Source organism: Mustela putorius, unplaced genomic scaffold (assembly GCF_011764305.1).
Source record: "Mustela putorius furo isolate JIRA1106 unplaced genomic scaffold, ASM1176430v1.1 tig00003962_pilon_pilon_pilon, whole genome shotgun sequence".
Classification (NCBI taxonomy): Eukaryota; Metazoa; Chordata; class Mammalia; order Carnivora; family Mustelidae; genus Mustela; species Mustela putorius.
Genome location: NW_025422106.1, coordinates 513,837 through 538,173, shown reverse-complemented (window position 1 = coordinate 538,173; position 24,337 = coordinate 513,837). Strand labels below are relative to the sequence as shown.

Genomic DNA, 24,337 nt, shown 5'->3' with positions numbered 1-24,337 from the left:
GCTGCTTGCTGTTCTCCATTCTGTTCCTCTGAGGCTAGGGCAGGGGGTGAGGGAGGGAAGAGGGACCCCCCCCCTCTCAGTGCACTGGGTCCCTCAGCAGGCTGCTCTGGAATGACTGGAAGTGTGGATGAGAGGGAAAGGCGCCAACCTCATGAGACTGGTCGCATGGTGTCTGGGACACAGACAGGTGCCACGGGCACGTGAGCTCGTTAAATGCTAAAGCCGTCAAGGCAGAAGGTGGAAGCTGGGAAGTCCTAGCAAAAGGGACAAGTCACAGGCGAGCGAGGGGACAGAACTGGGCCCCTAACTGAGATATGTCACTGCAGGCAGCGTGCACATCCCACCAGCCACTACTCAGACAGTGTGCACTATTCACACAACCGATGTCTACCACTTACACTAAGATGGGAAGCAGCTAGAGCCTAGTGTTCGGCCCTAAGGAGAACCTAAGCTTCAGGAGATGATACATATTCAAAAAGCCACACAGGAGCCCTCATCTTCCCACGTCACACACCTGTTACTCCCTGTCTTCTGCATCTCAGGAGATGCTCCTCCCATCACCCAGGGTTTCAAGGCAAGAATGCAGCACTTGCCCCTCCACACCTCCCTCTCAGCCCTCCCTCATCTCATCGGCCTGTCCTGCTGGCTGCAATTCCAGAACATATTCTGATTGGTCCACTTCTCTGGGACTCCTCTGTGACCCCCCTGGTGCAAACCACTCGCCATTCTCCCCTGGATGACCACCCCAGTCTCCCACCTGGCGTCTCAGCTTCCTCTGTCCAGCTCGAACCTCATCCCTCCACTTGGTTCTCACACCGTAGCCAGGTTGCTCTGTTAAAAACCTGAATCAGATCATGAATGGCTAAAATTAGAAACAGTGAGGGATGCCTGGGTGGCTCAGTCGGTTAAGCGTCTGCCTTCGGCTCAAGTCGTGATCCCGGAGTCCTGGGATCCAGCCCCACATCAGGCTCTTTGCTCCGCTCAGAGCCTGCTTCTTCCTCTGTCCCTCTCTCAGCCCCTCCCCTTGCTCTTTCTCTGACAAAATGTTTTTTAAAAAATAAAAACTGGGGTGCCTGGGTGGCTCAGTCATTAAGCGTCTGCCTTCGGCTCAGGTCATGATCCCGGGGTCCTGGGATTGAGCCCCGCATCAGGCTCCCAGCTCAGCTCCCTCTCCCACTCCCCCAGCTTGTGTCCCCTGTCTCACTGTCTCTCTCTCTGTCAAATAAATAAATAAATCTTAAAAAACAAAACAAAACAGTGGCAATACCAATATCCGTGAGAATGTGGAGCAACTAGGACCCTTATAGGCCACTGGGGGGAGTGTGAATTGATACAATCACTTTGGAAACCTGCTTGGCAGTGTCTACCAAAACTGAATGTACACCTAACCTATGACCCAGAATTTCCACTCCCAAGAGAAATCAGTGCTTGTGTGTACCGAGAGACCTGGACGACAGTCATCAGAGCACTTTCATTAATGACAGTGAAACTGGAAAAAGCTCAGAGGTTCTTGGATAAGTGGAGTGTGCTATCTTCTCACAGTGGAATACTACATAGCAATAACAAAGAACAAATGCTACTGGTGTGAATGAAGCTCACAGACATAATATTGAGTTAAAAAAAAAAAAAAAGCCAGACACATGACACTACAAATTGTAGGATTCTATTTAAGAGAAGTTCAAGAGCAGACAAAATTAATCTATAGGGAGAGAAGTAAAAATAGGGATTACTTGATGGGGATGGGGACTATTGACTAGGAAGGGGCATGAAGAAGCCCTTTGTAGTGATAAAAATGTTCTTTTTTTTAAAGAAAAAAGATTGACAGAGAGAGACACAGCGAAAGAGGGAACACAGCAGGGGGAGTGGGAGAGGGAGAAGCAGCCTTCTTGCCAAGCAGGGAGCCCAATGTAAGGCTCGATCCCAGGACCCTGGAATCATGACCTGAGCCGAAGGCAGATGCTTAATGACTGAGCCAACCAGGCACCCTGATAAAAATGTTCTAGATCTTGACCTAGGGATGGTTGTGTGTGTGTGTGTGTGTGTGTGTGTGTGTTTTCACTGAGTTGTGAGATTTATACATTTCACTGTATGTATGTTATATCTCAACTAAAATAATTCTGATCATAACACTCCTGTTTCCGATAACACGTTAAAAATCAAAATCTTCCCTCTCTGGCCCCCCTCCTACCCCTCTCCTCTCACTCGCCCTCCAGCTGCCACATTGACTCCCATTCCTCTCTCAGGGAAACACCTTTCTCTTTCCTGAGCTTTCCCTGACCACGTTGACCCCACCTCGCCCACCCCTTCCTCTCTGTTTCCTGCCCCCTGTATTGTCTTCAAGGCTCTCATCAACCTCTGATATAACTGGGCTCAAATTCTTTTTTTTTTTTAAAGATTTTATTTATTTATTTGAGAGAGAGAGAGAGGGATCACAAGTAGGCAGAGAGGCAGGCAGAGAGAGGGGGGAAGCAGGCTCCCCACTGAGCAGAAAGCCTGATGTGGGGCTCAATCTCAGGACCCCGAGATCATGACCTGAGCTAAAGGCAGAGGCGTAACCCACTGAGCCACCCAGGCACCCCAGGCTCAAATTCTTGCTAGATATGAGATTTGGCCTCTCTGTAGCTCTGATGAGAGCCTCCATGTATTTTCTTCATGCCTCCGCTCCTACAAGAATGTTAGCGCTTAGCTCTATGCTTGTTCACTATCCAGAGCCTAGACAGTACCTGGCGCAAAGAAGGCACTCAATACATGTTTGCTGAGTGAATAAATGAGGTTGGTTGAAATAGGAGCTGTAAGAGCACACAAGGCACAAGATGACAAGTGCTCTAGGAATGGAGCCAAAGAGATTCACAACTGGTCTGGGGATAGGGGTGGGGGACAGGAAAAGAAAGCTTCTTGAAAGAGATGACCCAGGACTTAAAGCAGTTTTGACGGCCGAAGTGTGGAAGTGGGAAGTCAGGGATGAGGTACTGGGAGGCACTGGGAGCTGTCCCTGCCCTGTGAACTGATCACCAGGGGAGCCAGATGTGTGGAGGTTGGACAGGTTCTGTTCTCCTCACAGGGTGCTGGTCTCACTCTGGAGGACTCCATGCCCTGGCCAGGTTCATAGGGGCCAGTCCCTTCTGTCCCTGCTCCTCTACCCCAGGAAGGGTAGGGAAAGCGGTATGGGTTTTTCCCCTTATCCCCATCTTGGCCATTTTCAGACCCATCAGTCATCTGCTCCCTTTCAGGGGTGATGATGAGAATTGACATTTGAAAAGGTGTCTTTTACCATTCACTATGCTTGCTTTTGTGTGCGTTCTTTCATTTCGTCTTCCTAACGAAGAGGTTGGCTCTATCAGTCTCACTTTCCAGATGAGAACTGAGGTCACGAGGAATTTCTCATTAGAGCCACAGAGAGGCCAAGTCTCATATCTAGCAAGAATTTGAACCCAGTTATTCTGACTCCAGAGCCCACAGTTTAAGATCTGCACAATCCTCACAGTTTGAATAACTAAGAAATATCTACCTTGTGCTTACCAGACTGCAGTGGCCACCTGACTATAGCTGGGGGGTGGGGTGGGGAGACTGTTCTTTCTGTTTCCTTCCACCACTCTGCCTGAATTCTGCCTCCCTGCGTGGAGAATGGCCAAGACGCAAGACGGGGTCAAGGGCTGTGGGCTGTGTGGGTAGAGGATGAACTCACTCAGTAGCCTCGCACAGCCCAGGCTGGTCTAGCAACGAAAAGGGTGAAAATGATTTGGACTGGTCAGAGGACCAACACAATCATATGCCCTCCTCATCAGGTGTGCAGAGAGGAGAGTGAAGAATTTAAGCAGTACCCCTTGAATCCACTAGGTGTCACCACCAAGACTACGTTCTCTTCACACTTGGGGATATATCGGGAGGAGGGTAGAGTATTTCTTGAGGGAATAGTGAATCTCTCTTATGGTTTATTTGCAGGCAGGAGTCAGAAGTTCGACCATCCCTGACTTCCCATTTGTATCTTTCATTCTCTTTTTTAATTTTATTTATTTATTTATTTATTTATTTATTTATTTATTTATTTGACATGGAGAGTGCGCAAGTTGGCAGAGCCATAGACAGCGAGAGGAAGAAGCAGGTTGCCCGCCGAGCAGAGAGCCCAAGGTGGGGCTCCATTCCAGGACCCATCATGACTTGAGCCAAAGGCAGACGCTCAACTGACTGAGCAACCCAGGCGCCCCTCATTCTCCTCTTTCTGCTGGCTCTTTCCCATTTAGCATTTAAACCTTCTCAATTCCCCCATTAAAAAAAAAAAAAAGATTTTATTTATTTGACAGAGAGAGACACAGAGAGAGGGAACACAAGTGGGGAGGGGGACAGGAGAGGGAGAAGCAGGCTTCACTTCAAGCAGGAAGCCCAATGTGGGGCTTGATCTCAGGACCCTGGGATCATGACCTGAGCTGAAGGCAGCTGCTTAACAACTGAGCCACCCAGGTGCCTTCAATTCCCCTTTTTTTTTTTTTCAATTCCCCATTTTTAAAAACACTTTCCTTGACCCTACATGCCTGCTCCGGCTACTGTCTCCTCTCTCACTTCCCATTCAAGGCCAAACTTCTGGAAAAGATTGTCTCCACGTCCTCATTGCCCTTTCATTCTTTTTTATTTTGTCTTGTTTCCCTAACTTTTCATCATGAATCAACTCAAACACAGAAAAGTTTAAAGATTAGGACAGTGAATATCCTTAAAACTTTCTAGATACTATAATTACCATTTTGCTAAATTGCTTTTGTTGTCTCTTTCCCTCTTTTTCTCCCTTTTCTCTCCTTGCAGACACACACACACACACACACACACACACACACACACACTTTTTCTTATGCTAAGCTATTTGAAAGTAAGTTACAAACATTATTATAATTTCACTGCTAAAAGCCTCAGTGAGAACCTCCGAAGGATAGGAACAAGTTCCTACATATCCACTACAGCATTATCACACCTAAGAAAGTCAGTAGGAATTCTACAATTTCACCTAATATCTTATTTGATTTTCCCTGGTTGTCTCAAAAATATCATTTTTTAAAAATATCTTTTTAAAAAGTTAAAAGAAGAGGGGCACCTGGCTGGCTCAGTCAATAGAGATGTGACTTTTGCCTTGATCTTGAGGTCTTGACTTCAAGCCTCATATCGGGGCTAGAGATTACTTTTTAAAAAATTACATCTTGGGGCGCCTGGGTGGCTCAGTGAGTTAAGCCTCTGCCTCGGCTCAGGTCATGATCTCAGGGCCCTGGGATTGAGTCCTGCGTCCGGTTCTCTGCTCCACACGGAGCCTGCTTCCTCTCTCTCTCTCTGCCTCTTTGCCTACTTGTGATCTCTCTGTCAAATAAATAAATAAAATATGTTTTTTAAAAAATTACATCTTAAAAAAAAAAGGAAAGAAATCCTGATCCAATTAGGGCTCATGCTTTACATTGGGTTCTTACATTTCTTTTGTCTCTTTTAATCTAAAGTAGCTCCTTTGCTTTCTTTTTTTCCCCCAACAACATTGACTTTTTGAAGTCTAGGAGAAATGTCTTGTAAAATGTCCCATTGTCTGATTGTTTCCCCCACGCTCTTGTTCACTTGTACTTTCATCCCCCCTAGTGTAATTTATATTTTTCTTTTTCTTAAGATTTTATTTATTTGACAGAGACAGAGATCACAAGGAGGCAGAGAGGAAGGCAGAGAGAGAGGGGGAAGCAGGCTCCCCGCCGATGTGGGGCTCAATCCCAGGACCCTGGGATCATGACCTGAGCTGAAGACAGAGGCTTAACCCTCTGAGCCACCCAGGCACCCATAATTTACATTTTTCTAATAGTCACACTTAAAAAGCAAGAAGAGGAGCGCCTGGGTGGCTCAGTTGTTAAGCATCTGCCTTTGGCTCGGGTCATGATCTCAGGGTCCTGGGATCGAGCCTGCTTCTCTCTTTCCCACTCCCCCTGCTTGTGTTTCCTGTCTCGCTGTCTCTCTTTTAGTCAAATAACTAAAATCTTAAAAAAAAAAAAGCAACAAGAAACAGATGAATTAATTTTAATAATATATTCTATTTAATTCAATGCATACAAAATATTATTTCAACATGTAATTGATATAAAAAGTACTAATGAGATCTTTCACTCTCTTTGTAGTAAGTCTTTGAAACCTAGTGTTCATTTTATATTTGCAACATATGTCAATTTGGACTAGTCATATTATTTTTTAATTTTTTAAAAGATTTTATTTATTTATTTGACAGACAAAGATCACAAGAGGCAGAGAGGCATGCAGAGAGAGAGGAGGAAGCAGGCTCCCTGCCAAGCAGAGTCTGATTCGGGGCTCGATCCCAGGACTCTGGGATTCTGACCTGAGCCGAAGGCAGAGGCTTTAACCCACTGAGCCACCCAGGCGTCCCAGGACTAGTCACATTGTAATTGTTCAATAGCTATATGTGGCTAGCGGCTCCGAAATTGGACAGCATATTTCGTTCTCAGGGATTTCTAGGGTTTAAATATTTTAGAGGAGAGCATAGGTGATGCTGTTAATAGCATTATACCAGACTGCAAATAGTTCCAGGTTGGCTTGCATTAGTGAAGGCTGAGTTTGTCAGGGAGGGATTGCCAGATCTTGCCAGATCTCTCCATGAAAATGATACATTTGTTCTCTCTCTTTGTTGTAAGTATGTAGTGATTTTTGTATGTTGCAAATATCCTGTTTATCCCAATCATTCATTCCTGTTAGAAAGTTATTTTTAAATGCATCATGTAATTTTTCAGTGCAAAACGTTTAAAGACTAACATAATGAATACCCACGTCTCCACCATCCAACTTAAGAAATAAAGCTGTACCCTGCCACTGAGGCCCCAGGTGTCTGTCCCCAATCCTATCCCCTTCCATTCTCCCGAGAGACAACCGCTTTCCTGTGTGCAGTATCTTTTCCTTGTGTTTCTGTGAACGTTTACCGTGTACATAAACATCTCAAAACAATATAGTTTTTGCATTCTGGGGAGTAACAATTTTATTGAGATATACTTCACATACACTAAACTAAACTAAAGTGCACAGTTCAATGACTTTTAGAATAACCACAGAACTGTGTGACCATCACCACAATCAAATTTAGAACATGTTCATCACCTCAAAAAGAAATTGTACAAGACTGTTTTTTTAAAAAAACTTTTTTTTTATTTGTTTATTTGACAGACAGAGATTACAAGTAGACAGAGAGGCAAGCAGAGAGAGAGAGGGAAGCAGACTCCCTGCTGAGCAGAGAGCCCGATGCGGGACTCGATCCCAGGACTCTGGGATCATGACCTGAGCCGAAGGCAGCGGCTTAACCCACTGAGCCACCCAGGCACCCCTGTACAAGACTGTTCTTAGCAGCATTTTTTTTTTTAATCGTCGAAAAGTGGAAACAACTCAGTGTCCATCAACTGATGAGTGGATAAACTAGAATGTGGTGTATCCATAAGATGAAATATTATTTGGCCAGAAAAGGGAGTGAAGGGCTGATACTTGCTACAACATGGATACACCTGAGGGTGCCTGGGTGGCTCAGTGGGTTAAGCCTCTGCCTTTGGCTCAGGTCATGATCTCAGGGTCCTGGGATCGAGCCCCACATCGGGCTCTCTGCTTAGCAAGGAGCCTGCTTTCCCCTCTCTCTCTGCCTGCCTCTCTGCCTATTGGTAATCTCTCTCTGTGTGTCAAATAAATAAATAAAATCTTAAAAAAAAAAACACAACACATTGAAAACATTATGCTAAGTAGAAGAAGCCAGGAACCAAAGCCCACATATTGTATGAGTCCCATTCACAGGAAATGTCCAGCATGGGCAAAGCCACAGAGACAGAGAGGGGATTAGTGATTACCAGAATATGGGAAGACGGCAGCACTGGGAGAGGCTATTAACGGGTATAGGGTTTCTTTTTGAGGTGATGAAAATGTGCTGGAATTAGATTGTGGTGATGGCTGCACAAAACTGAGAATATACTAAAACCTGTTCACCTGTCTACTTCATTTTTTTTAAAGATTTATTTATTTATTTATTTGACATACAGAGATCACAAGTAGGCAGAGAGGCAGGCAGAGAGAGAGAGGAGGAAGCAAGCTCCTTGCTAAGCCGAGAGCCTGATGCGGGACTTGATCCCAGGACCCTGAGATCATGACCTCAGCCGAAGACAGAGGCTTTAACCCACTGAGCCACCTAGGTGCCCCCACCTGTCTACTTTAAAGTGAGTAAAATGGTTTCCAGTTATGTGAACTTTATTTGCTTGCCTTGTACACAAATCCCTGCAATCTCTGTCTCTTGTCTTCACATGGTGTCCTCCCCGGTGTGGGTGTGTGTCTGAGTCCTCTCCTCTTCTTGTAAGGACACTAGTCATTGGATTTAGGGCCCACTCTAATCCCCTCCACCTCCTCTTGGTCTGCTTGACTTCAACTTAACTAATTTTATCTGCAAAGACCTTATCTCCAAGGAAGGTCAACTTCTGAGGCTCCAGGTGAGTGTGAATTGGGGGGGGGGGGCACTGTTCAATCCACTTCAAGATCCTGTACCTATTGCTTAATTCGGTTGTCTTTTTATTCCTGAGTTTTTAATATTCACACCTTTTAAAATTTTATATAAATACTGTCCTTCCAGGTATAGTGTTCCAGCAACTTTCCCCCCTCAACATTATGCTTGTGAGATTCACCCAGGTAAACACATGTAATTATTTTTATTTTTAAAAAGATTTTATTTATTTACTTGACAGACAGAAATCACAGGTAGGCAAAGAGGCAGGCAGAGAGAGAGGAAGGGAAGCAGGCTCCCCGTGGAGCAGAGAGCCCGATGTGGGGCTCGATCCCAGGACTCTGGGATCATGACCCGAGATGAAGGCAGAGGTTTTAACCCACTGAGCCACCCAGGAGCCACAAAAGTTGTAATTCTTAAAAACAAAAAAACAGGGGCGCCTGGGTGGCTCAGTGGGTTAAAGCCTCTGCCTTCGGCTCAGGTCATGATCCCAGAGTCCTGGGATCGAGCCCCACATCGGGCTCTCTGCTCAGCTGGGAGCCTGCTTCCCTTCCTTGCTCTCTGCCTGCCTCTCTGTCTACTTGTAATCTCTGTCTGTCAGATAAATAAATAAAATCTTAAAACAAACAAACAAACAAACAGAAAAAACCCCAAACAAAAAAACCAACAAACCAAACAAACAAACAAAAGAAAACAGAAACAAAAATCAGAACTCCAGTTTGGTTTTGTTGCTTTTCCATTCTTCAATACACTGCATCCGTGGCCCGCCCTCAGGACTCAATGAAACTGTTCTTGTCAGGGTCACGGACACCCACGTTACCATACTTATCTAATTGTTCTTTTGCTGGCATTTGATATTTTTGACCACTCTTCCTGCCTGAGCACTTATCACCGCTTCTAGGACAGTATGCTCTAGTATGACAGGATTTCCCTCCATCCCGTTTATCTCCATCTCCCTTGCGAGCCTTCTCCCTCAGCTTGGTCCTGGCACGTGGGGTGCCTTCGCTCTGTCTTAAGCTCTCTTCTCATCTCACTCTACACCTGGGCTTAGAGTTCATCCATTTCATTCTGCTCAGGGATCTATCACTGCCTATCTATCACTGCCCAACTGACTATTCTAAACTTAGTGGCCTAAAACAACCACTGTTTTATAACTTCTCATGATCCTCCAGGTTGATGGGGGCTTGGTTGGACATTTCTGCTGTCTTATTTGGGGTGTCTCATGTGGCTGAAGTTAGAAGGTAACTGGAACTGGAACGTCCATTGACAGCTGGTTCGCCTGTTTCACACTCTGGTGGCCACGACTGGAATGCTGGGATGTCTGGACCTCTCTGTCTCCATGTCAAATCTTTTCTCTCCAGATGATCTCTGTAGCAGGGGAGCTGATTTCCCACATGAGAGTGGAAGCTGCTGGGTCTTCTTCTTCTTCTTCTTCTTCTTCTTTTTTTTTTAAAGATTTTATTTATTTATTTGACAGAGAGAGATCACAAGGAGGCAGAGAGGCAGGCAGATAGAGAGGAGGAAGCAGGCTCCCTGCTGAGCAGAGGGCCTGATGCGGGGCTCGATTCCAGGACCCTGGGATCATGACCTGAGCCGGAGGCAGAGGCTTTAACCCACTGAGCCACCCAGGCGCCCCGCTGCTGGGTCTTCTTAAAGCTTGGTCCTGGACCTGGTACAGCAGGACTCCTGCTGTCACAGGTCAGCCCAGATTCAATGACTACAAGGAGTTCTGAGTGTAAGGGCCATCTTTGGAGAGTAGCTACCCCAGTTTAGGAGTCCCAGATTGCTAGGATTTCTCTTCTAACTTCCAGCCCCAAACATGCGGCGGCCTACTGGACCTCTCTTCCCTCCCTCCTCACCAGGCTCCTCAGGCTCATTCACAGCCCTGGTCACTCCAAGCTAAGCAGCTAAGTGTCAGTACCACGTGCACATAGGAGGTTAGCCAGAAGCTTGGGAGTCATCTTTGGCTCTTCCCTGTCCTTGGCCCTCACATTCCATTCCACTTCTTAAGTATCTCTAGAATTATTTCTCTCCATCTCTACTGCTCATACGTAATAATGATCATGGCTAAGATTAATGGGTGCTTTCCAAGTATGCACACACTTTGGACACATTCCACCCAGTCTTATCTCCATTTCATAGATGAGAAGCCTGAGGGTGATAGAGGTTGAGTAACTTGCTCAAAGTGTCACCCTATTCAGGAGTGGGGGAAGACCTGAAACTTGAGCCCTTTGGCTCTGGAGACAGGAAGTCTTGCCTCCAAAGCCTTTGTGTCCAGCTGGTGCCCAGCTGCTACTCAGCACAGGCAGCCATCATCTCTCACTTAGATGTCCACAGCAGCCTCCCAACAGGTGCTTCTGCCTCCAGTCTGGCCCCATCTAATCTATCCTCCATCGTGCAGAGGGATTTTTCTAGAAGGCAAAGGGGGTCATGGCACTTCTCTCCTTAAAGCTTTCAATGGTTTCCCTCTCACCTGGAAGATAAAACTGAACTTTTCACAACAGATAATAAAGTACTTCACAAATTGGCTCCTGTGAACTTGAGAGTGTGCCTTGGGGCAGTGGTTTTTCATGGGGGCATTCTGGAAATTTGTGGAAGCTTTTTTGTTTATCACCACGATAAGGATGTGCAGTATATTAGGCTTCCGGTAAGCAGGAATCAGGGATGTAAGAGTGCCACAATGCAAGGGAAGGATCCATGCAACCAAGATCCTGGGCTCCACGTGGCTTTCATTTTTTTTTTTAAGAGTTTATTTATTCATTTGACAGAGACAGATCACAAGTAGGCAGAGAGGCAGGCAAAGAAAGAGGAAGGGAAGCAGACTCCCTGCTGAGCAGAGAGCCTAATGCGGGGCTCGATCCCAGCACCCTGAGATCATGACCTGAGCTGAAGGCAGAGGCTTTAACCCACTGAGCCACCCAGGCACCCCTCCACGTAGCTTTCAATGTCTGTTTGGACACTCCATGTGAAAAATTCATGTATTAAAAAACAACAACAACACCTTTCTAAGCCTATAATCTATATCTCCATTAACACTATTCCCAAGGAAGGAGGGGACAGGCTTATTTCTCATTCACCCTTACCAGAAATAGAGCCCTGTATTCCTTTGGGGGTCCCATCTTTAGGACGGAGAATCTTTTGTTAAAACTTCCCGGATGAGGAGGTTCTGAGGTGTTTCCTTTTTCCAGGAGACATTGACAAAAGCTCAGGTTCACCTGGTCAGGCAAATGTCCTCAGCAAAAACCTGTCTCACTGTTTTGCTTTGTTTACTTTGTTTTGCCATCATTCCTTAGTCTTTCATCAAAGCATTTAAGATGTTTTTCAATATTATTCTTTTGTTGTTTATTGGGAGGTCTCCCAGGTCCTATTATCGAAAAGGCAAACTACAAACATGGAATATTTTTTGCACAAACTTAATATAACCTCTCTTTTTAATGAATACAACCACTGTGTTGTTTTGTGTTGTTCAGAACTTGGCCAATTCTTTCGCCATTTTGGGAAATCACATCACAAACGACAATGCAGGGTCATTTGGTATGGGCATTAACAGCAGACTCTGGAGACAGTTCTATGTTACAAGGTATGTGACTTTGGGAAGGATGGTTAATCATGCTGTGTCTCCGTTTCTTCATTTGTAAGATTGGGGGGAATACTACTTACCTCAGAAAGTTATTATGAGGCTTAAATGAATTATGACATGTGAAGTTATACCCATGTTACATAGTAACATGATGTTAATTAAATGTCAGATGTTACGATGACTTCATTGACCTAATTTCTGATAATTTTCCCTATCTCATAAGTTCTAGCTAGAGCTCTAGCACATCAAAATGCTTTCAGTTTTTGGAATGTGCCATGATTCTACCTTCCCTCTGCTCTGGAATGTTTTTCTCTGTCTTCTGCCTCTGCCCAATTCTTATTCTCCCATCAGGCCTCACTTAAATGTCACTTTTCTTCATGAAGCTCTCACCTAGTTCCTCAGGTGAGATGTCCCTGTATTCTACCTCTGTGGTTGCCTTTACCATAGAGTGATGTTATAGAGAAGGGCCGGGGGAGCTGACACAAGCTACAGTGGGCAGGGAATGCCTCTGAGGACGAGACACCTGAATGAAGTCTTATAAGATAAGAGAGGGGCAGAGGAGAGCCAGTACAAAGGCCTTGAGGAGCCACTTGGTACATTGCAGTGATAGAAACCAGGTCCACGGGGCACCTGGATGGCTCAGTGGGCTGGACCTCTGCCTTCAGCCTGGGTCATGATCTCAGGCTCCTAGGATCGAGCCCCTCATCGGGCTCTCTGCTCTGTGGAGAGCCTGCTTCTCTCCACACCGCCCCCCCTCTGCCTGCCTACTGTGATCTCTCTCTCTGTCAAATAAATAAATAAAATCTTAAGAAGAAAAAAGAAAGAAAGAAAGCAGATCCACACGGTATATGGTGAGCAAGGAGGAGACATGATGTACATGAAGTTGAAGAACTGGGAGTTTGGGTCTACCATCTCCCTGATCCAATCAACCCACCTTTAGACACGGAGGACTGCATACCTGAAAATCTTTACCTTCGCACCCACTGATCCCTATGCCTGGAATGTGTTCCCTGCCTTCTTTGACTGGTAATAAAATTCTACTCATCCTTCAAGGACCAGTTCAAAACCACTTACGAAACCTTCTCCCATTCTTCCGCAGGAGTTAATCACTCCCTCTTTGACCTCTCACAGCACATATGTCCCCATGACACTAATTACATGCTGACTTGTATCTCAGCTAGCTGTTTACATGCCAGTCTGCCCACCACACAGAGAGTGCCCGGAGAAGATAGGCTCTTAGTCACCTCTGTAACCATCTGATGGTGCCTAGCCCACAGCAGGTTCTCAATGAACGCTGTGACACTGACTAGTGGATGCTGCCCAGCACTACTCATGGCAGAACAGAAGGAAAACGAAAACAAAACACCTTATCAGTTATCACGTCTTCGCAATTGTTACTTGATTTGAACCCTCCAATAACTCTATGAAACAGCTGAGAGAGGCACTATGCCCCATTTTACAGATAGTGCAGCTGAAGCCCAAGGGCACACAGCTAGTGAGTAGTGAAAATTAAAAATCCCAATCCCGTCCCTTACTTTATATTCAACTCAAGGAAGGATGACAGAGAGACGCAAAGAGCGTTTTGAGGATATAAGGCAATGGGGTTAGCTATAGTGCAAAAGAGCTTTCGTGAGTGGACTAGGGAGAGATCCTTATTCAGCTGGAAGGAGTTAACAGCAGGGAGGGCACAGTATTCCTCTCCCGAACCCAAGCAGCTGGAGGAGTCAGCAGTACCATCCGCCAGCCCTGGAAGCTAGGGAACCCCCCCCCCCAGCATCCCCCAACTTCCCCCCAACCCCCAGGCCCGCGGAAGAGACGGGTGTTAGGGTCAGGTGTCTAAAATGACGTTAAGGATGACATGTTAGCAAGAGCCTGTCTCTCTGTTGCTATGACAACAGGAGCTTGACTACTGGGCCTTGCAGGGTTGGCTGAGGCGAGTCCTTCGTTAACTCTAAATTAGGGAAGGACTTTTACCGGGTGGGTGTGTGCGCGCGCGTGCGCGCGCGTGCGCGCGGTAAAATAAAGACGGGAAAGGTATGTTCAGGACTCTAGCTCATTCTCGCAACACGTTAGCTACACCTGCGCAATTTTAAAAGACTCGATGCGTAGGCCATACCCCAGACCAATTAAATCAGAATCTCTAGGCTTCAATATCTGTTTAAGTCTTCGCCGATGACTCCAATTGCAGTCCAAGTTGTAAACCCCGCTATTAAAAGGCAGGCGGAATCCTAGCGACCTTCCCAAGATGGCGGCTACCTTACGGCTTCCGCCTTTACGAGCGCCGGCAGGGGGCGGGCTTCCCAAGGAGCGCATGCGTGTAGTTCTCTTCGCTCCCGGCTACCTCCTCCTCGCTCCCCCGCCTCCATTTTGTTCGCGGACGCTGGGGACGGTGGGAGCAGATCCATTTCCGGGTTGGCAAAAGGGGCGGCGGCGGCGAGAGAGGGAGATTGCCCGGGAGCGAGCAGGACGGGACGAAGCCGGAGCGGAGGTGGGGGAAGATTCGCTCCCGGGGCTGCTGCGGCTAGGTCGGAAAGAGGCAGAGGAGACTGGGTACGTCGCTGAGGTGATCTGTGGACCTGAGTGGGAGGGAGAGCCGCGGGAGGGGGGATTGGGGCGGGGCTTGAAGAGAGAGGGTATATTGGGGGAGGGGCCTGAGGGAGCGAGGGGTCCTAGGGGGCGGGGTCTGAAGGGTGAATGGAACGGGGGGAGGCTGGGTCTGAAGAGCCTGGAGTAGGGCTTGGGGAATCTAAGTGGGGAGGAGTGGTCGGGAATTGGTGTGGGGAGAGCCCTGACTGAAAATGGGAAGAAAGGTTATTGAAAGACAGGAAATAAGGGATCCTGAAGGGTTGGGTAAGGTGAGTAAGACGGCAACTCAAGAGTGAGGGACAAGTGACCGTGCGCAAAAAGGGAGATGGGGAGGGAGGACCTGTTGTGGACAGGTAATTAACAGGATGCTCTGAGTGAGGAGGCCCCTGTGACATTTTGGGGATTGAGTTGAGTGAAAACCAATGGCTCAGAGGATGATTCGGGGAAACTGCTTACCGTTGAGGGAATCCAGAGAGCCGTTGGTTGAGAAGGAATCAGAGTTGAGTTAAAGGTTGGATTGAGAAGTGCTGAGTTGCTCACGGGAGCAGCCTAGAGTTGAGGGTTCAGATTGGAGTGGTGTGAAGTGAGGGCAGATGGATATCTTCAAGTCTTCGAGGTGGGCAGTGTGTGGTGTTGAGTTACTGATCAAGAGGAAAATTCTTAGAACACACGGGTGAGGAGCTGGAGGAAGTTGGTGTGTGCTGGAATTCATATTTTTAAAGGGATTTGAACAATCTGTTACTGCTTTGGACTCCCTCCCCCCACCCCCACCCCCAGGAACCACCAGCTTCTTCATGGTGTTATTTTTGCCTTACTGTTTTTTGGATGACTTACTGAAAGTTTTTACTAACCTTTTTCTCCTCTTACAAACCAAAAGAGAACCTCAGGGAATAAGGACTGTTCTAGCATACCTATGGATTTACTGAGTAACTTTGAGGCAAGTCATTAAACTGTCTCTCTCTCTCTTTTTTTCCCCTCTTTGAAAGACAGGATTGGTTCCTCTCTGCCTCTAAAAGATTGTGTTAACTAAATGGGATCTTTGAAGTGGTTGCAAAGAAGTAATCTTTGAGAATATGATTGACGTATTGATATTTAGAAGACGTGTGTTTCTCAATTTCTTCTTCTCAGTCTTGCTGCATATGTTCTGCCAGGGAATAGATGATTTTTGATTTTTTTTTTTTAAAGATTTTATTTATTTATTTGTTAGAGAGACACAGCGAGAGAGGGAACACAAGCAGGGGGAGTGAGAGAGGGAGAAGCAGGCCCCCTGCCGAGCAAGGAGCCGAATGTGGGGCTCGACCCCAGGACCCTGGAATCATGACCTGAGCGGAAGGCAGACGCTTAACAACTGAGCCACCCAGGCATCTCTAGATGATTTTTGATTTGATACATGTTCAGTTTTGTAACTTTTCTCAATGTCAACTTTTAGTAGCCCCAAATTTCATATTATTATGTTACATTGTATTGACTCTCATTCAGATGGAGATAGGCAAGTTAGAGCTGGCACTGAATGAGGTTAATTGATGTGAGAGAATGCAGTGTTTGATTTTACTTTTGCCAAACACTAACTTTTCTCATGAACCCTGAGAAGTCACTGAATAATCATATTCTAGACATACTCACTGAAAAATTGTATTCTAGAAAAATCATATTCAAGACACTGAAAAATCATATTCTACATATTCTAATTCTTTTTCTTTGGCCCAGGCACATTGGCCTCATTGCCAGGTGGTGGGGAGCAGTGTGTTTGTGGATAGTTTTAGCTTCTTTATTATTATTATTTTTTAAGATTTTATTTATTTATTTGACTGAGATCACAAGTAGGCAGAGAGGCAGGAGAGAGACGGGGATGGGGGGGGAGCAGGCTCCCCACTAAGCAGAGAGCCCAGTGCTGGGTTCGATCCCAGGACCGTGAGATCATGACCCAAACCAAAGGCAGAGGCTTAACCCACTGAGCCACCCAGGCTCCCTAGCTTCTTTATTGTTAATATTTTGAAATCTTGACTATTCCAACTTTCTCTTTGGGCATAATATTCTAAACACTTTGCCTGTAGTGGACTTATTTAATTTAGCTTAGAAGAAGTGTTCCTGAAAGTCTTGGCATATCTGAGATCTGATGTGGATTTGCTTAGGGGGGGGCAGTTTCCAGTTCTACCTCATACTTGATATGAGAGTAGTGTTTACTTCAGTTGGTACTGATTAGTTATGTGATGTCAGCACAAACTGGAAATGCAGGGGAAGGTGGAAGGTGGTGAGAACAGTGGATTTTCCAAGTTTTATTAATGGCTTTTAAGAGGGAAGAGAGAAGCCCTGTTCCTCTTGAAGAGAAATTTGTCAGATGTTCTTTCTTGACCTCTTCTTTGGGAGAGTAACGTAGTGTACTTGAGTCTGTTTTTCTCTTGCTCTGAAGTGATTCTGAAAATCATGGGCCGCTGGTTCAGACTGTTTGAACAAACCCTAGTCTTCCTCCTAACCCCAGCAAGAGCAGGAAGGGCTTCAGGCTATAGAATATGTACTATATACTTATTTGGGGGTTAAAACCTGCTTAATATTTTGCTGTTATTCAGCCACAGGATCTCTTTTTGGTTTATTTTTCAGAGGGTTTGGAAATAAGTTATGGGGGCTCAGAGGTCTGGGCAGGGTTTTGGCTTAGCCTACTTCTTTAACATAGGATTTTCCATTTTTCCTATCCTGTCACGTTTTTCCATTGATCTATTTGAGCCAGTCCTAGGTGGAAAATGGCAAATTACTATTTCCCCCCTCCTTTTTAGCCTCTGCTGGACATGTTGTCTCTGTCACAGTTTGATACCTCCAAAGTGAAAGGATTCTTGACTGCTTTAAATAGGGAGGGTGACAGAAGCTGAGCCGGGTTTTCTGGGCAAGAGAATGAATTCTGTCAGAGCAAAGAATAGTTGGAGAGACACAAACTGGGACCTTAAGCTGTGACTAACATTTTGGCAACATGCTTCCCTTTGCCAAATAACTTCTTTTCTTCTCGAGTGTGATTGTTGATCTCCTTCTCAAAGTAGTCTCTTGTTGCTACTGTTCTCCACACTGCTCTGGAGCAGAAGTTGGCAGAGTTCCGGTTGACCGTCTCTTGAGGGATATGCCCCGGATTAGAGTAGATGGGGTGTTCCATGTCAAAATGAGGTTCTTTGGCAGATCCTGAGGGCTGCTGTGCAAGGGAATAGAGGCAGTACTCTTTTCTGAGTGTTCTTGCACCCCTTTATGCTTTTTCTAAATTCAAACCTGTTTCTTATTCATCTGCTGATTAAATGCAGAGTCCTTGCCTTTGCCTAGCTTTCAAAGTCCACGGCATTGAGGAAAAGAGAAAGAAAGAATTTCCCACTTTTTTTTGTTCCACTCTCACTCCCAAGCCTTTTAGCCTAGGGAGCCACAGGCTAAACTCATGAGCACTTATTGGTAGTATTATAGAGGGGCATTTTATTGTGTTTTTTATTTTTAGAGAGAGAGTATACATGAGTGGGGAGGGGTAGAGGGAGAAAATCAAGCAGGCTCCACACAGAGCTCCAGACCCAATGCAGGGCTCGATTTCACAGGCTTGAGATCATGACCTGAGCCAAAATCAAGAGTCGAACACTTAACTGGCTGAGTGGTCCAGGGGGTATTTTGAAATGCTGAATAGAACTTTACGGAGATGGGTACCTAGGTGGCTCAGTTTAGTATCCAACTTTTAATTGCAGGATTGTGAGTTCTAGCCTTGCGTTGGGCTCTGTGCTGGGTATCGAGCCTATTTTAAAGAAAGAAAACTTTATGGAGAAAAACAGTGTTAGGAGGGAAAACAGGTGATTCATTTGCTAGTGTCTGTGTCAGTCTTAGATCTCTTAAGATTTTGGCTTAACATGCAGAAAGAGCATTTGGAGGCAAGTAAGTTATCGAATTTGAAAGGCAGGAATTGGCTCCTATTTTGCCATATAACATGGCAAAGTTATGAGAATTTAGAATGGCTATACTAAGTACTTGGTTCTACTTAGTAAATGCCTTTTCAGTGTGTTCTACTTAATAAATTTTCGTTTTTTAAGGGATAATTAGTTGAAAATAACTTTGTCTCCAGTAGGTCTTGGGATGGATTATGAAGATCATTTCTTGCAGTGGCCCTTGTAACATTGGAGATAACCCCAAAACAAAGCTCTCTGGAGGCTCTGGATTCAGCTTCCTCCTGTCATCGTTAGCCCAGAGTATTCTGTTCTCCATATTCGGGTTTGGGAAACGAACAGGTTCAGATCCAAAGGTTTTGACTCTGATCCAGGGCTTTGACTGTGGTAACAAACAGGATTATTTGGAGTTGTGTTTAATCTTGTCTCAGATATTTCTTTACTGAAGAATGTCTTGAAGTTTGGCAAGTCTGTCTATCTGAGGAATGTATATTGATTTCCTCACCTTTCTTACAATTGGTTTTCAAATAAATTTTTAGTTTTTTGAACTTTGTGGATTCAGATTAAGCTCCATTTAGATTTTGAGGCCCTCTCTGAAAATAATTTAGTTTTAGTCAGTGTTTATGATACTTCTTCAGTACAATTCATCGACCTACTTTCTAAGCTTATAAAAATGCTGAATTCAATAAACCATTTTTTTCTCCCAGTAATCCCCTCTGACTATGAAAACATTCTCCATATGTCCAGATTGGGACAATTTAGTTGCAAAAAAAAGGTGGAAATTTTCTTCTGAAGTGGTATCTAGTATGGGACAGGTTATCTGAGATTTGTGGATAAGTGAGTTTTCCTTCTATTTCCCCCTCCTAGTCGGTGCTCAGCTAGCAGGTGGGATCACAACGTCATTTAAACTCCATCACTGTCTTAGAAGTAAGGATAGGACTATCTTCAACAAATTTTATTTATTTATTGTACAAAAAGCTTAATTTTATTTTTAGTAATGTCTATACCCAACGTGGGCTTAAACTCGTGACCCTGAGATTAAGAGTAGTGCACCTTTACCAACTGAGCCAGCCAAGGTGCCCCTGGCAAATTTTATTTTTTAAGTGGATAATACATTTACATGGTTCAGAATTTGAAAGTTAAAGCAAGCATACTGAATAGTCCATCTTTTCTGCTTGTGTATTCATCAGTCCAGTTTGTCTTCTTAGGGACAGCTGATGTGTTCAGTTTCTTAAGATCTTTTCCAGATAATATGTTCATATAAAGTATATATATGTGTGTGTGTACACATTTTTTGCTTTTCCTTATAAACAAATGTAGCATACTGTTAGTACTACTTGCATTTTTTAAAAACTTGCTTTGACAGTCATTCCATATAAGCAGTAAGGAGATTTTGGCACCTGCCCTAAATTGGTAGACATTTTAAATATTTCCAGTCTTATACTATTACCAATTATGCTCCAGTGAATGACCATATATATTTGGCCCTTAGCATGAGTGACTGTATCTGTAGGGTAAATTATAAGTAGAATTGCCAAAGCTGATGTGTTTTTAGCCCTGTTACTCATTTATTTGCAAAGAATTTTTGAGTTCTACTTTGTGGCAAGCATTGTGCTTCATCAGTGAGCAGAACTGACTCAGCCCTTGCACTCGTGCAGCTGTATGGTCTGGTGGGGAAGACGTCCATTAAACAATAATTAATTACTGCTGCTGTAAATCCTGTGGAAACAGCTAATGGGAAGCCTAATGAGGCTGATTGAGAAACAGGGCAATGAGGGAATGTCCTTAAGGAATTGACATTTAAGGCGGAAACCTAAATTAAGGGGGGCAGACCAAAGAGTGTTGCAGATGGAGAGCATGGCATAGGTGAAGGTCCAGAGGAGGGAAAGAACATGGCTGTTTTGAAGAATTGAAGGAAGTAAGTGCCAGTGTGTCTGGAGCTTGGGGAGCGAGAAGTAGAGAGGTAGGAGGTAAGGCTTCAGGGTTGTGAGGTCTCCAAAAAAACCATGTAAAAGTGAAATTTGAACCAGTCTTTACAGGAGAGATTTTTTTTGTTAATATTAACATATAATGTGTTACTGGTTTTAGGGGCACATGTCTGTGTTTCATTAGTCTTAACTCAATACACAACGCTCACCACAACGCATACCCTCCCCATTGTCCATCACCCAGCCATTCCATCCTCCCACCTCCCTCCCCTCCAGCAACCCTTAGTTTGTTTCGGGAGATTAAGAGTCTCTAATGGTTTGTAGGAGGGATATTTTTTGTCAGGTTTTTTCACAGATACTAGTTTACTAGTGTTAATTCTGAAATCATCAGTATCATAAATCTGATGCCTGTACAATGGAACTTTTTTTTTTTTTAAGATTTTATTTGACAGTGAGAGAGATCACAAGTAGGCAGAGAGGCAGGGGGAAGCAGGCTCCCCACTGAGCAGAGAGCCTGATGTGGGGCTTGATCCCAGGACCCTGAAATCATGACCCGAGCCGAAAGCAGTGACTTAACCCACTGAGCCACCCAGGTGCCCCACAATGGAACATTTTTCAGAACTTTTTTGGGGTGGCTAGGTGATGAACATTGGGGAGGGTATGTACTATGGTGAGCGCTGTGAATTGTGTTAGACTGATGAGTCACCTGTACCTCTGAAACCAATAATATATTATATATTAATTAAAAATAAAATAAATGGAGGGGGAGGAAAGAACTTTTTTGAATAAAGGCTATTTTATTTATTTTTGAAGATTTTATTGATTTATTTGACAGTGATCCCAAGTAGGCAGGCAGGTGGGGGTTGGGGGTGCAGGCTCCCCACTGAGTGGAGAGCCTGATGCAGGGCTTGATCCTGGGATCATGACCTGAGCTGAAAGCAGAGGCTTTTTGACCCACTGCCCCAAGTGGGTTTAACCACTTTAACCCAGGCGCCTTTAACCCAGGTGTCCCAAGGCTATTCTTTTTTTTTTTTTTTTTTTTTAAGATTTTATTTATTTATCAGAGGGAGAGAGGGGGAGAGAGTGAGCACAGGCAGACAGAATGGCAGGCAGATGCAGAGGGAGAAGCAGGCTCCCCGCTGAGCAAGGAGCCCAATGTGGGACTCGATCCCAGAACGCTGAGCAGCTGCCCAACCAACTGAGCCACCCAGGCGTCCCCCAAGGCTATTCTTTTAGTCTTGATTTCTTCTAGGTCCAGCAAATTAAATTTGCATGGCTGGGTTAAATCTTAAAATTTTAAGAATCTTCGAAATTGGTTTGGAAGTTAGTGATTATTGGGGAACCACTCTGAGATTCTGGGAGATGATGAGTCTATGGCCATACTACCCTGACCACACCCAATCTTGTCAGATTATGGGGGATGATGAGATGGTTAGTTTGCCAGACCTGCTATTTAGGAAGAGAAAACCTATTTACATCTTGAGAATATTGACTGTTTTTTGTAAGCCTCATACGGCTACAGAGAGAGCACAGATGTTCTCATTATGAACTGGTGACTATAATACTCTGTTGTACTCGTCATCTAGGCCATATGTCTTAACGTGATGCATAACTCTTGTTGGGCATGCAAATGAATCAGTAGTCCAAAGGCCATTATAACTCTGAATATATGAAAGCATTTTTATCTGCAAGTGCATTGACTTTTGTTCAGAAATCATAGTACTCTTGCTCAAAGCCCAGATAGCCCTGTTCGATTTAGTACCTTTCTTGTGTAATTGGATCAGCTTGCCCTGTTTTCATAACTTAAAGTAGAATCTTGGTTCAGCAGCCCAACACTAGTGAGCAAGGAATGAAAATGTGCAAATTTTTCTAGCATTTCAGCAAGAAGCGTCTTTGTATCTGCTGGCTTAAGGGCATTAGAGCAGGAGAAGAGACTCCTCAACAATGAAAGTGACAGCTTTGTTATTAGATTATCTGTGGTGAATTGGGACTTAATATATTATCTTTGAAATGAGGTGTGACACTTCTCTCCATGTGAAGTCTGGATCAACGTTTTATGGAGCATCTGTTTAAGTTTTCTTTCAGGACTTTTCTAATGGAGACTGTCATCACTGGATTTGCCTTACTTCTGACTGTTGTCCGTATAGGCTTTTCCACTTGTCTGTCTGGGATGTGCGGAATGAAGGCTGGCACATGGAAGCTGAGGCCTGGTCACGTAAGACCTGGCTGTGCTACAGTGAGAAGAGCTGTTTTATGTCATCATTAACTCGGTTTCAGCCTCCCTTGTAAGCAGCCTTGTAATCTAATTAACAGTTTCTTTAAAACAAATGATTTCTTAGAACTTCTAAAGATTATTTTTTAAAAGATTTTATTTATTTGACAGAGAGATCACAAGTAGGCAGAGAGGCACGCAGAGAGAGAGGGGCAAGCAGGCTCCCTGCTCCCTGCTGAGCAGAGAGCCCGATGTGGGGCTCGATCCCAGGATGTCCTGGCCGAAGGTAAAGGCTCAATCCAATGAGCCATCCAGGTGCCCCCTTCTAAAGATGTTTTGACCACAGATGTTGGTTGTTTTTGTTTTTCAGTTAGTTGTGTTAAATTGAAAACAAAACCTAAAAAAGGAGCTAAGGTAATTGATTTTAAGGTCTGACTCTCTGTTTTTGTGCCTACGTTTGAAGTTAATTTTGGTCACAATTTGTTATAGTGGCCTGGAAGTTCCTCACATATCTGACATGTGGTAGAGTAAACTCTGTGGTGGTGAATGTTGTTAGGTGACACCATGCTGTGGCAGAGATTGAGGTCACATTAGGCACCCTGCTTTCATTAGAGTTAGAGTTGAATTGGAGGCGCAGGTTTCAGAATTAAGCATAATGGCCTTTTAATTATTTTGGTTGGTTTGGGATTTTCTGCTGTTCTTAGTTACACTGGTAACAGATCCAGTACAGACATTATGTTTTGGAATTGTGGTCAGTCTGAGGTTTGGTTTTGCTTATACAGTGTTAGGATTTTTGGGGTTTTAGTAATTAAATGTTTGGATTTTTTAATTTTCACAGTAAGAATACATAATTTAAACAGTCAATAGTACTAGGAGACAGATTAAGAGAAAAAAATAGCTGCTCCATCTTTCCTTAATTGTCCCGTTACTTTTAGTACTTTTTTTTCTAATGCATATTATTTCCATATTTTTACATAGTATGCTTATACTATACTTATACAGTTATGCTTATATTGTTATTTCTTGGTCTTTCCAGTCTTAGGTATTATCTGTTGAATTTCTACTATGGAAGATGATTTGGCATTTTTTTAAAAAAGATTTTTTTATAAAGATTAATGTATGTATTTATTTTTTATATAGCAAGGGAGGGCACACATGTGTAAGTCATGGGGGAAGGGCAGAGGGAGAGTGGGAGAAGCAGACTCCATATTGAGTGTGGAGCTCAACACAGGGCTTGATCCCATGACCCGTGAGATCATGACTCAAGCTGAAATCAAGAGAGGGTGCCTGACAGAGCCACCCAGGTGCCACAAAGATTTTTTTATTTTTAAGTAATCTCTACACCCAGTGTGAGGCTCAGACTCAACCCTGAGATCAATAGTCACATGCTTTACCAACTGAGCCAGCCAGGTGCGCCTGATTTTGCATGCTAACACTCAACCCTTCCTGCTGTCCTCCTAATACAGATCCATCACAGTTTTGATTAAATCAACATTTTGTATGTTTTCATTTTTATTTTTTTATTTTTTAAATATTTTATTTATTTATTTGACAGAGATCACAAGAAGGCAGAGAGGCAGGCAGAGAGAGAGAGGAGGAAGCAGGCTCCCCACGGAGCAGAGAGCCTGATACGGGGCTCGATCCCAGGAC

General features: G+C 44.4%; 1 protein-coding gene across 6 annotated transcripts in view; it reads left to right on the top strand.

Annotated features, from left to right (window-relative positions):
- The first annotated feature begins 14,406 nt into the window (after positions 1-14,406).
- The window catches only part of WIPF2 (WAS/WASL interacting protein family member 2), a 49,783-nt gene continuing 39,852 nt past the window's right edge, over positions 14,407-24,337 (top strand). For 4 of the 6 annotated variants that reach the window (XM_004764605.3, XM_045070174.1, XM_004764604.3 and 1 more), the window contains exon 1: positions 14,408-14,615. The gene's annotated coding sequence lies outside the window, so the exon portion shown is untranslated. Of the gene's footprint in view, positions 14,616-14,766; positions 14,921-24,337 lie in introns of those variants that run through there. The other 2 variants (XM_045070175.1, XM_004764608.3) reach the window with 2 other exon arrangements.